Source organism: Ambystoma mexicanum, chromosome 8 (assembly GCF_040938575.1).
Source record: "Ambystoma mexicanum isolate Mex_15411 chromosome 8, UKY_AmexF1_1, whole genome shotgun sequence".
Taxonomy (NCBI): Eukaryota; Metazoa; Chordata; class Amphibia; order Caudata; family Ambystomatidae; genus Ambystoma; species Ambystoma mexicanum.
In genome coordinates this window covers 815,453,528-815,467,074 of record NC_090929.1, presented here as the reverse complement: position 1 = coordinate 815,467,074, position 13,547 = coordinate 815,453,528, and positions in this window count along the sequence as shown.

The window sequence follows — 13,547 nt, the reverse complement described above, 5'->3', positions numbered from 1 at the left end:
CTTTCTGCACTACTTTGATTTGGTTGCCCTCTATAGAAAAATGGGTGTACTTGTGACCTAATTTAGTTTGGGCCTGTTGAGGGCCGAAAAAGCATTAGTTCAGTCTTGGCAGCATTTAAACAAAGCCAGTTCAAGGACATCCATTGTTTGATAACCTGATAGGCTGTTGCTAATGTTAGTTGGTCAGTATCATAATTCCCAGTGATATTCAGCACCAGTTGAAAATCATTGGCATAGTTGCAAAAGAAAATCCCCAAAGATTCTAATTCAACACACACACAGGGAAGATGTAGAGGTTGAACAACAGGGGGGGAAGACAAGTCTCCTGTGGGACTCCGCATGTTGTAGTTTGTGACTCAGAGGCACAGTCACCTCAGTAAACCTGTGACTGGCGACCCTCCAAAAAGGATGCAAGCCAGATAGTGCCATTCTTGGAGAGTCCGCCGACAGTGGACATCTGATCAAGCAGGATTTTATGGTCCAGCAAGTCGAAGGCTGCTGATAGGTCCAACATCATCAGCAGTCCCGACTTAATATGTTTCGATTTGGATAGCATGTACGTCAGCAAATCCAACAATGCAGTTTCGGTGCCATGAAAACTCCGAAAACCAGATTGCTTCACGTGCAGTTTGCCGGTGTCTAGTACATAGGATTGCAATTGTACTGTAGCTACCTTGTCAATGAGATTGAGGAAAAAGAGGGTGTTCATGATGGGCCTTAGATTTTCTGCATCCAGCGGGTCCAAACCTGTTTTTTTCAACAAAGGTGTGATGGCTACATTTTTTTTAAAAAATATCATATTTTATTAATTTTATAACATACAACCGCTGGTCCGTACTGGGCCAGATCACATTAACAACAATATCGTTCGATGGAATACGTGCTCATACAGATGACATACATTACATAACATATTTTATAGTAAGTTCTCCACTGCAGCGTTCATGTCCTACAATCTACGGTGTTATATTATTAAGATTTAAAAGTTCATATTGTATCTTCCCATCGTTGCCAAATCTTGTCTGCTTTTTCGGGGCATCCCCTGGCTCTATATACTCTCCTTTCAATGGCAATACAGATTTGTACATCAGTGATCCATTAGCCTACTTGTGGCGATTCTGCTGCTCCCCAGAGCTTTGCTATATTCCTTTTAATTATTGCTTTTGCAGTCATGAAGCATAGCTTTTCATATCTTGACAGGTCTATCTCGCTGTCTGCTCCTAGTAGCAGTAGCTTAGGGTCTCTGGGGATTGTCTTGTTTTAGGACCCTCGTAAGGATGTTGCAGCGTTGTTGCCAGTAATGACTGATATTTGGGCATTCCCATAATATGTGAAAGAAGGTTCCCTCTTCTCCATGACAGTGTAAGCAATTAGGTTCTGTTATTATACCCCAGCGGTACAGTGCTACTCTCGGGTAATGAATTCTGTGTAATATATTAAGTTGGACTAGTCGTAGCCTGGTTGATATAGCGACTTCACGGGGATACTTTAGGATCTGAACCCAGTCTTCTGGCATGATCTCTCCAACCTCGTCTTCCCATTTTGTTTTGAGCGGTACCAGTTCTGGTGTGGCAAAGGAGGCAATAACACTGTACATCACTGTGGTGACTTTTGCCTGGATGTGGTCTGTGATTACGATTCTTTCCAGTGGAGTACTGTCTGACATGTTAGAGAGGGTAGGTATATGCTGTTGTAGTGCGTGCCGGAGCTGTGTATAATGGTATCTTTCCACCTCTGGGAGGTTAAAAGACAGAATCAGTTCATCACAGGGTCTAATGGTACCATCTACTATAATATCTTCCACTTTGCTTATACCACATCTCACCCACGCTGGCCATTTCGGCAATTTGGCTACCTCAGGGAGATTTCTATTGTTCCATAGCGGTTGTATTGGCGTGCCAAAGGCGTGCGACTCCATCCAGATATGAGGCGTCTGTGATGCCATTTTTTTCGGGTGTTTATTCTAGGTGTTGCAGCATATAGCTCCAGGGGATGCAATGCTTGTACATGCAGAAGCGTGGCCTCCGCATGCAGTGCATCATTTATTACCGACATCTGGCTGGCCCAATAGTATGTCTGTAGACTTGGCAGGCCAATGCCGCCTTCCCATATCAACCTTTGCAGTGTTTAGAGGGCTATTCTCGGGCGTCCTCCTCCCCATAGAAGTGTCCCTTCTATTTTTTTGGAACGTCTTCCCAGGTATATGCAATGGGGCATTCTGAAGTATGTATAAGTAGCGAGGCAGTGTCAGCATTTTGAACAGTGCAGCTCGGCCCAACAGGGACAAGGGTAGAGACATCCAGTGCTGCACATCCCCTGCAAATCGCTCTGTGATGGGTTGTAAGTTATTGAGTGTGTAATCATTGAGATTTCTTGTGATCTTAATACCCAGGTATTGGAAGTGGTCGGGGGCTGTTCTATATGGACAGGGCTCTGGGGCCTCTATACCTAGTTGGTTTAATGCAAATAGTGTGGAATTGGACCAGTTCACTTTTAGGCCACTGAAGTCCCTGTATTTTTGGAGTAACTGTCACTACTGCGCATGTCACCTTGGGGTCTCGCATATATATCAATAGGTCATCTGCGTATAGCGAGACTTTGTCTTCCCAGTGTGGCCCTCCCGGGATGCCTCTCCATGTGGGTGTATCTCTTAGCAACTGAGCCAGTGGTTCCATGGCCAGTGCAAAGAGGAGGGCTGATAGGGGGCAGCCTTGCCGCGTCCCTTTTCCCAAGGCAAAGGGTTGTGATGTCCAGCCATTCACCCTGACTTTGGCCATAGGTGCGTTGTATAGTAGTTGGACCCAGGATAGGAATTGCTCTTGGAACTCCATTTTACGCATGATCTTCCAGAGTGCCTTCCAGTGGATGGAGTCGAACGCCTTTTCAAAGTCTATTGCGAGGACTCCCAAGGGAATATTCAGGGTCTGGGCACGTTCAATGGCTAAGTGGCTTCATTCTTGTAGATATACCAAGCATGAAGCCACATCGGTCTGGGTGAATCAGGGATGATATGACCTGCTGTAGGCGTGTCGCTAATAATTTGGCCAGTATCTTTGCCTCGCTGTTAATGAGGGAGATCGGTCTGTATGAACTACAATTATCTGGGGATTTGTTTGCTTTAGGTATTACAATTATTGTGGCCTTTCTTAGGTCCGCTGGTAGGCATCCCGTGGTTCGGGCCTGCTGGTACATTTTGAGCAGGTGGGGGGCCAGTTTGTTACCTCCTATCTTTTTCCAGGTTTCTATGGGAAAGCCATTCGGTCCGGGTGTCTTTCCGGATTGGAGCTGCATCATGGCTGTTGTAATCTCTTCTTCTGTGATTTCCCTTTCTAAGGCTGCAATTTGTTCGGTATTTATGGAGGGGAGGGAAATTTCCTCCAGCATGGAGGTTTCAGAGGGAGACACAAGTGCCTTCTATAGCTCCTCGTAGTATCTTCCAAACTCTTCAGCTCTGTACGCATCCGTCAGACATGGTTCCGAATTTTGGGGTGTGATTGCTCTTACTTGGTTGTGCTCTTCATCTCTCCGTTCGAGCCAGGCAAGCATCTTCCCCTCCTTGTCACCTGTTTCATAAATTCTGGCTCTCATTGCTCCATGTGCCTGTTTTGTGTTGTCCAGTGCGATGTTTTGCATTTTTTTTTTTAGCCAGGACCAAAGCTCTGTTTGTGTCAGGACAGTCCTGGGTTAGGTGTATCTCCTCTGCTTGTTTTAGGTTTGCTTCTGCCTCCCTCTGTGATTCTAGGTGAATTTTCTTTTGTGCTGCAGTCTAGGAAATTATTTCCCCTCGTGTCACCGGTTTGTAGGCTTCCGATAGTATAATAAGACAGTCTACCGATCCTTCATTTAGTTCAAAATATGACGTGTTAGCATTTTTTAGGCGTTCTATTAGTTCAGGGGAGCCCAAATGATAGCTGTTCAATCTCCATACCGGTGGGGGGGGTTGGTTTGCATGTCGTAATTGACATGAGTAGGGGGAATGATCCGAGATGCCTCTTGGGAGGTATTCTGCTTGTGTTCCTGTGTGTATTATTGCTGCCGGTACAAAGTAGTAGTCTAAGCGTGACAATGATGCATGTACCCCAGAGTGGTAGGAGTATTGCTGTTCTTCAGGATGTAGGTCTCGCCAAACGTCTCTGATACCAAATGCTTCCACAAATGTGGCCACATTGGTTCGGCGGTTGGGGTCTCTGCTGCGTAGGTGTGTGCGATCCTGTGTATTACTCATGACGTCATTAAAGTCAACTCAAAGGACCAGGATATCAGAGGTATCATTGGTTAGCAAAGGCGTTATATCTTCTATTAGCGTGGTTTGTAGTGCGGTCAGGGCATAGATCGCCAACAGAGATATTGTTTTATTCCAGAGCGTACCTGTGGCGTACGTAAATCTGCCCCCAGTATCCTGTGATGTTTTCGTGAGGGTGAGCGGCAGTCTTTTATGTATCAATATCAATACTCCTCTGGCTCCCATCGTAAAGCCTGCCTGTGTTGCTGTGCGGTAGTTGGAACGCTTGAATAGTGCATTGGTTGAGCTGCTAGGTGAGTCTCTGTTAGGAAGGCTATGTCTGGGCCATGCCTATTCAGGAAATGTCGTACCAGTCGTCTTTTCAGGCTGTTTCCTAAGCCATTCACGTTCCAGGTAAGAAGCTTTAAGGCTCGGGTCTTGTTGTCTTGCAGAGGTACATTAGCACTCATGGTTACGGGTGACAGTGAGGCCTCCTGGAGTGGCGACGTTGCCCACGATTGTCTTGTGGAATGGATCTAGCAATGACTAGTGTTTGATTAACTCCTGTTTTTTGTATGTTTCGGCATTCCGTTGAGCTTTTCCATCTTCTGAACATATAGCCAACTCCCCCCTCCCCATACTTCGCCCCCAACTGAAGCATCTGTCACCCCTTCATAACTTAAACACTAATTAAAACAAAAACTATGCACTTGCAATTTACATTCAATGATTTGCATCTGTTGTACTCCTTCAGACTGTTACTGGGGTGGAGACTTGTGATCAGTGAAACTTCAGTTCACGTATAACAGCTCCGTACTAGTTGCTCTTCACAGTTTGTGTATCGACACTGAAACTAAGCTTTCGAGGGGATTGGGTCCTCTGACGTATTCCATATCTATGACATGTAATCACCACAGCTGTGCTGCTTCGGAAACTTTTGTCTGCGTCCTGCATCGATGACGTCGATGCGCCGTCGTCGAGGACCTCCTCCGACGTCATCCGATGTGATAAGTAGGACGCACGACGCCCGTAGCCTCAGTTCCGTTTTTTTCACAAACGTGTTGCTTCGTGAATCTCGGTTAACGCCTCGACTCTTTGGAGTTCTGTTCTTCTCAGTTCTTCGAACCTGTTCGTTTTTGTGTGAAAATCCTTCGTGTGAAGATGTCTTCTACTTCGTCTTCGACCCCTCGTCCGGGCTTCAAGAAGTGCGGGGAGTGTGGGTCCAAGATGTCGGTGACGGACTCGCACGACTCCTGCCTCTGGTGCCTCGGGGAGGCCCACGACACGGATGACTGTATCGACTGCCAGTCGCTCACGTCCAAAGCCTTACGTGAACGTAAGAAGAAGTTGTCTGTAGGTCGGGTGTCCAAGCCCCGGAAGTCGAAGTCTGCGGGGCTTTCGATGGATGATTCGAGAGGAGACTCTCCGCGTCATCGTCGGAAGTCTCGTGGGTCTCCTTCTAGGAGTCGGTCTCGCCACTCCTCGGCCTCTTCGAGGCATTCTTGGAAGTGCCGACAGCGGTTGTCTTCCAGGTCCTCTTCGGAGGACTCTTCCCGGCACGTCGCTTACCCCACCAGCCGTGCGACGCCGGAGGAATGGGCTTCCTTCGGGAAGAAAATGCTGGCGATTCTCGAGTCGCAGGGTACTAAGCCGTCTGCGCCCCCTAGTGGGGTCGGTCGTGAGAGGTCGAGAGACACCGCTCGCAAGAGTTGTCGGCACGAGTCACGGGAGAGGTCCCGTTCGGACAAGGGGACTCGTTCTCGACGTACCCGTTCCAGGTCCCGGTCCTCGACGTGTTTGAGACCGTGTGCACCTGTGATGTCTTCGAGGAAGACATCGACGTCTGAGGTGTCGAGGGCGTCGACAGGCTTTCTCGAGGCTCCGGCTCCGAGGAAGTCGTCGAAGCCGTCGACGCTCAGGTCGTCGAAGGACACGCTCGGAGCTCCGGCTTCGAGGACGGTGTCGACGCTGTCGATGCTGCCTCTGACGTCGACGCCGATTTACTCGACGCCGATCCTCTTGGCGCCGATGCCTGATCTCTCGACGCCGATTCACTCGACGCCCTCGACGCCGGGGTGTCGGAGGTACCCCGTGGTACGGGGGAACCCTCTAGGAAGGCTCTAGTTAAGAGCAAGCACTCTCGGGTGCCTTCTTTTCGCCACCTGGAATATATTTCGGAGGTGGATGAGGATTCTGATGGCCTGGTTCCTAGTCAGGTTCCAGATGAAATTGTCTCGGGCCATAGTCAGTTTGATGATTTGAGGCAGTCACTGCATGATGCCAGTGGACTGGACACCTCTCCGGAGGTGGAGTTTTTTAGGCCTGTGCCTGGCTCTCATGCCGATTCCTCGTACCGACGCCTTATGGCTAGGGTTTCCGAGTACTTGGGATGGTCTGCTCCCCCAGGGGAGTTTGTGCAGGATGATCTCACGGACATCCTTGATGTTGGTCCCCCAACTGACCCGGTACTGCCGTTCCATATGGCTTTACAGAGAAGGGTGGCGACGGCTTGGACTGCTCCGGAGAGTCTCCCGGCGGTGGGCAGGTCCTTGTCGCGAAAATACCGTCCAGCCAGTAGCAACCCCTACTACTTGACCAGGCACCCCACTCCGGAGAGTTTGGTGGTGCAGGCGGCCACGGCCCCGGCAAGGCAGGCGTCGTACCCTACCATCCCTACTGATAGGGACGACAAACGTTTTGATGGCTGGGCGAAGAAAGTGTTTTCTTCTGGTGGTATGGCGCTTCAGGCGGCCAACTCCATTTGTGCCTTGTCTCGTTTCACACACACTCTGTGGAACTGTGTTGCATTAGCAGCTGAACATATTCCCGAAGGGGACGAACGGGATGGTTTCCTTGCTATGGTCCAGGATGGTAAGGATGCCATGTGTGAGTCCGTTCAGTCGGGTTTGGACTTGGCTGAATGCGTCAGCAGGTCCATGGCGGCGAGCACCGGGATACGCAGGTTTGCATGGTTGCGGAAGTCGGGGTTTGCTCCTGATGTGCAGCCCCGGCTCCTCCACATGCCCTTTGACGGTGAACACCTTTTTGGCAGCAAGGCTGACGAGAGCCTTGAGAGGTTGCAGACCTCAAAAGCTGCAGCAAAGTCGTTGGGTGCTGCAGTTCGCCAACCTCCGCCTTTTCGTCCTAGGGGACAGCAATGGAGGGGTGGTTCCTTTCGCTATTACTCGTCCTTCAGTAAAGAGAGAGGAGCTGGCAGTCAAAGAGGCCAACGCAGGGGTACCAGAGGTGGACGACAGGGTACCTGTGGTGCCAAGGCAGCTTGGGCAGTTGCCTCTTTGCCCTCAGGTAACGCCGCAGCCGCTACCACTCAGTCATGAGGCCATGTCCCATGGTTCGCCGGTTGGGGGAAGGCTGGCGCAGCATCTTGTAGAGTGGCGTGCCATTACTTCAGATGTGTGGGTTCTGGAGATCATAACCCACGGCTACTGTCTTCCCTTTCGGAACAGGCCTCGCGACAATCCAACGGGGAACCTCCCTTTGCAGAGTCCGGATCCTCTCCTTACGCAGGAAATTCAAGCCCTGCTGGAGAAAGGCGCCATAGAACTGGTGCCTGTAGCGGAGAGGAACAAGGGATGGTATTCCCCTTATTTTTTGATTTCGAAGAAAGACGGGGGATTGAGACCCATCATGGACTTGCGCGGTTTGAACAAACTCCTAAGGAAGGACAAGTTCAAGATGGTTACTCTCTCAAGTCCTCCAGGCCTTTCAGCTTCAGGACTGGTTGGTGTCTCTCGACCTCAAGGATGCTTACTTCCATGTGCCGATCCATCTCAAGCACAAGAAGTACCTGAGGTTCGCGGTTGGCGACTCGCACTTTCAGTTTCGGGTCCTGCCGTTCGGATGACCTCCGCCCCAAGGGTTTTCACCAAGCTCATGGTGGTGTTGGCAGCGCATCTCAGGCAAGGGGGGATTCACGTCTACCCCTACCTGGACGATTGGTTGATCAGGGGGAGCTCTCCCGAGCAAGTCCTGGATCATCTGTCCGTCACCTGCCACTCCCTTCACAGGCTGGGCTTCTCCCTCAATTTAAAGAAGTCCCATTTGATGCCAGCACAGCGGCTCCAGTACATCGGAGCAGTGCTCGACACGTCCCTGGGGCAGTGTTTTCCTCCCCAGGTGAGGGCTCTTCACATTCAGCAGATGTTACACAAGTTTCAGCATGCCCAGACGCTCCCAGCGTTCGAGTTCTTGAGGTTGCTCGGCCTCATGGCATCGTGCATTCTTCTGGTGCCAGAGGCTCGCCTGCGGATGAGATCTTTGCAGTGGGCACTCAAGATGCAATGGTCGCAGTCCTCCGGCAGGATGTCGGACCCGGTTCAGGTGCCGCCCTCGGTCGCCCGGGACCTTCTGTGGTGGGCCGTCGAAGGCAACTTGATGAAGGGGGCTCCATTTTGGCTTCCCTGGCCGGAGGTGACGATCGTGACGGATGCATCCCTCACGGGATGGGGAGCTCATGCCAACGGGCTGACAGTCGGCGGTCGTTGGTCCCCGTCGGAGTCCAGACTCCATATCAATCTGTTGGAGCTGAGGGCCGTCAGGCTAGCTCTGAAGGCTTTTCTGCCGACTGTGCGAGGAAAGAATGTCCTGATCCTGACGGACAACACAGTGGCCATGCACTACCTCAACAAAAAGGGGGGGCAGGGTCACTTCCTCTGTGCAGGGAGGCGATGCAGCTTGAGTTCTGGGCCATCCAGCAGGAAGTTTCGATCTCGGCAGTTCATCTGGCCGGAGACGAAAACGTGACGGCGGACGCTCTGAGCAGGCAGAGCACGATCTCTCACGAGTGGGAGTTGGCTCAGGAGATTCTCCTGGAGATCTTCGCCCTTTGGGGGACCCCTCAAATGGATCTCTTTGCCTCCAGTGTCAACCGGAAGTGCGAGAGGTTCTGCTGGCGGCAATTTCCTCCAAAAGGAGCCTTAGGAGACTCGTTCGTGGCGGAGTGGTCATTCCCGCTGCTGTACACGTTTCCTCCAGTCCCCGTCATCCCGCAAGTGCTGCGGAGGTTACGGAAGTTCGGTTCCCGGATGATCCTCATTGCTCCGGCGTGGGCTCGGAGGACGTGGTACCCGGACCTTCTCGACTTGTCCATCTGCCCTCCACGTCGTCTTCCCTACCGAGACGATCTGCTCTCACGGGAGGGGGGTCAGGTTCTCCATCCAGAGGTCAGATCCCTCAACCTTCACGCTTGGCTTCTGAAAGGTTGAGGTATAAGGATTGGGACCTCCCTGAAGACATGATGGAGGTGTTGCTCTCGGCCCGAAGGCCAGCAACGAAGTCTCTGTACCGTTGCCGTTGGCGTAAGTTCTGCGACGGGTGCAGAGTTCAGAATGTGGATCCTTTTGCATGTGACATCCTCATGGTTCTGTCCTTTTTACTTTCTTTGGCCCACAGGGGCTTGCAAGTGGGTACCATTAAAGGTTACCTGGCGGCGCTGTCCATCTTTAAGCGCTCGTCTGAAGAGTGTTCGTACTTTAAAATCCCTTTAATTTCAGTTTCTGAAAGGGCTCACTAATGTGTTCCCTCCGTCACCTTTCCTGGTGCCCGGTTGGGATTTAAACCTCGTTCTTAAGTTTCTTATGGGTGCTCCATTTGAGCCTTTACATTCTTGCCCTTTGAGGCTGTTAACTCTGAAAACTGTGTTTTTAGTTGCGGTTACTTCCGCTCGCAGAGTGAGTGAGTTACAGGCACTTTCAGTTAAGCCACCCTTCACTGTATTTCACAAGGACAGGGTTGTCCTTAGAGTTCGTCCTTCTTTTCTTCCGAAGGTAGTGACAGAATTTCGTTTGGCCCAGAAGGTTGTTCTTCCGGTATTCTATCCTCCTCCGCATCCTGGTAAGGAAGAGGAGAGGCTCCATAGGCTTGATCCTAGGAGAGCTTTAAGCTTGTATGTTTCACGCATGTCCCGGGTCAGAGTTGACAGTCAACTCTTTATTGGTTACGCTGGAAAGCGTTTGGGACAAGCTGTGATGAAACAGACTTTGTCTCGCTGGATTATTTTGGCCATCTCAGAGTGTTACCGCTTGGCGGGTAAGGACCCACCGGCTGGCTTGCGGGCCCATTCTACCAGGGGTATGGCTGCATCTACTGCCCTGCAGAGGGGTGTTCCTATTCGCAACATCTGTGATGCAGCCACCTGGGCTTCAGTACATACATTTGTACATCACTATTCCCTCGATTCCATCCGAGGACAGGATCTGGCCTTTGGCAAGGCGGTCCTTTGCTCTCCTATTTGATTGGCTATTATAAATTTTGATTCTAAATTCTTTCCCTCCTCCTTGCTCTGGTACTGCTTTGGGAGTCTGTCATAGATATGGAATACGTCGGAGGACCCAATCCCCTCGAAGAACAAGTTATTTTCTTACCTGGTAACGTTCTTTCGATGGGATGGTCCGATGACATATTCCATATCGCTCCCTCCCTGCCTCCCCCGCTGCAGAATTTCTTTTGCGATTGCAGCTTACGTTCAGCAAGGCTTTGTGTCTGACTGGCTGTTGACTAATGTCACACGTTCTGGGGGAAAAACTACAACTGAGGCTACGGGCGTCGTGCGTCCTACTTATCACATCGGATGACGTCGAACGTCGGAGGAGGTCCTCGACGACGGCGCATCGACATCATTGACGCAGGACGCAGACGCCGAAAAAAGTTTCCGAAGCAGCACAGCTGTGGTGATTACATGTCATAGATATGGAATACATCGTCGGTCCCATCCCATCGAAAGAACGTTACCAGGTAAGAAAGTAATTTGTTCATCTAGTACTTTTGTTAGATGTTATGTGGTCGCTTACTTGTCAGGGGGGCGGCTCTGGTTTGGCCGCCAACCATTGTGTACCTTGTGGTTCATGGTTCCATTCGGAGCAGGGGCTCCGTTGTGTTTCAGCTTACAGCGATTGTGTTGTTTTCAGTTGTTACCTATTAGTTATTATTAATTTCCTTGTGGCGGCATTTCCTCTTGTTGTCTGTCTGGGTGTGGTCTGTTGTGTTAGCCCCTGTTTTCTTTTTAGTGCTCCAATCGCCCACTATGTGCCTCTCCGCCCAGTTCAACGCTTCTTTTGGGTCTGTAAAATGCACTGTTGTTCCATTGTGGAATATTTTGAGCTATGCAGGGAAGATTAGACCATATTTTGTTCCTAGTGTTTGCAGCCGTTTTTTGAGTGGGGTCAAAGGATTGGCACACTTTTCGCACTTCTCTGGTGAAGTCAGGGAAGAAAGCGATTTTAGATCCATTGTAGGTGATGGGCCCATTCGATCTTGCCATGTGTAGTATGGCGTCCCTATCCCTGTAATTTAGGAATCTTGCGATGACCGTGCGCGGTGGTGCCCCTGGTGTGACTTTACCAGTTGGGATACGATGTGCCTGCTCATTGGAGAAGAATTTGGAAAAGGATTTCGCATCGTATGTGTTTGTGAGCCACTCCTCGAGGAATAGCTCCATGCTTGCTCCTTCTGCCTTCTCAGGGAGGCCGAGTATGCGGATGTTGTTGCGCCTGGATCTCCCTTCACTTTCATCCAATCTTGCTTCCAGGATTTTGATGCGGTCTAGCATGCCGGACATGTGTCTGTTGACCCCTGTAAGTTGTCTTTCTCCAGCATGGGGTCTGGCATGGATTCACATGCTCATGAATATTCCCCGTCGTCAGGCTGGGAATCCTCGGTAAAGAAAAAACCAGTATCAGTTTCGTTTCTGATCTGTCTTTCGTAGTAGTAACCAATCACTGGTCTCTGTGTCATACTGACCACAGCCAATGACTGCCCTCTACCTAAGCACCACCTCTGGCAGCCATCTTCAGATTTTTACCGCACGTTCATGTGTTGGGATCCTCGTGCTATTGCTCTCGAGCGTTAGTGCTATTTTTTCACGTTTTTTCTCAAACACTTCGTTTTTTCGGTCAAAAGAGCCTCAAGCTCCACCGACTCTCCATCCGATCAACGGGGACCCGTGTCGGATTCGTCTGTGCCCCTCAAGGGTGAAGATTTCGTCGAGCTACGCTTTTGGAGGACTCCAGAAGTTTCTCAGGCCCGGACATGGCCCAGGAGAAGGGAAGCTCGACGCCCGGAAAGCTGTTCAGGATCTGCCCTGGATGCCAGCTGCAGAACGTCTTTAAGGAGGACGAACACTCCTTTTGTCTCTACTGCTTACATGAGGACAAGACGCACGTGGAGAAGGACTGTGCGTTTTGCGGCAATATGTCGGAGCGGACCATGAAGGACCGCCATCAACGTCTCGCCAACTGGCTGGAAGGGAAGAGCCCGTTAGGCGAGAAGAAGAGGAAGAAATCCGAGCGGTCTTCTAAGACCTTTGAGGACGCCCCGTCGACGGGGGTCCAACACAAGGCCAAGCACCGCGAGTCCGCTGGCACCGGGAGTGCCGCGGTCGGGCTCTACGGGCGCCAGGCAGGGCGCACCCTCCCCGGCACCTTCAGCCACGAGACGCTCTGGGTCGGGTAAGAGGAAGGGCGAGCACCCGGCGAAGCTCCTGGAGAGGCCCCGGTCGAGCTCAAAGGCCCCATCGGAGGGGGAGCGAGGCAGTGCCCCCCCCCTCAAGGATAAGGCGGTGAGCGCACCTAAGGTGGTGAAGGCCTTAATCCATCCGGCGAAGCCCTCTATCGATACTGTCGCGGCGGCCCTGGCTTAGCCTGTGGAGGCTACACCAGTGGTGGCGACCTCGGGGCTCAGAGTCTCCCTGCCACCTCGGAGGGAGTCCTCTTTTGTGCCCATCGATAGGACCCCCGTGAAATCCCCGGCGGGGAAGAAAAAGGGGGGGCAGGGCGTCGTCGTAGATTCGGCCTCAACCTCGGAGGAGGAGCTGATTGAGGTCTTAAGCCACGGCCTTGGCGTGGAAGAAGACCGGCCCGTCGGGATGGATCCCGACGCAGGTGACGACGACATCGTCGAGGGTGCCGACGGGGCCCCTGATCGCCCGTCGGATTCCCCTCTGCCAGCGCCGCAAGACAACTCGGCGGCCATTTTGTTGGCTATACAGTCCTTATGTTCAGAGATAAGGACGAGACTACCGTTGCCGACGGAGGAACCTCTCCCGTCGGGGGATCCGGGACCTTCTGGTGCTCCACCACCCAAGAAAAGAAGGATTCACCCTCCACCTCCTTTTCAGCCGTCGCGCCCCGTCCAGCCCTCCTCCCCGTCCACCCGAGGGGATGATACGGGGACTGACACGGCAGCGACGGGTACGGACGACGAGGTATACGACGAGGATCTACCGTCGTCACCTCCCACCAGGGCTTCTCCGCCCGACGAGATTGGATCGTTCCACTCCATGATCGCCAGGGCATCCGAGCTTTTCCAA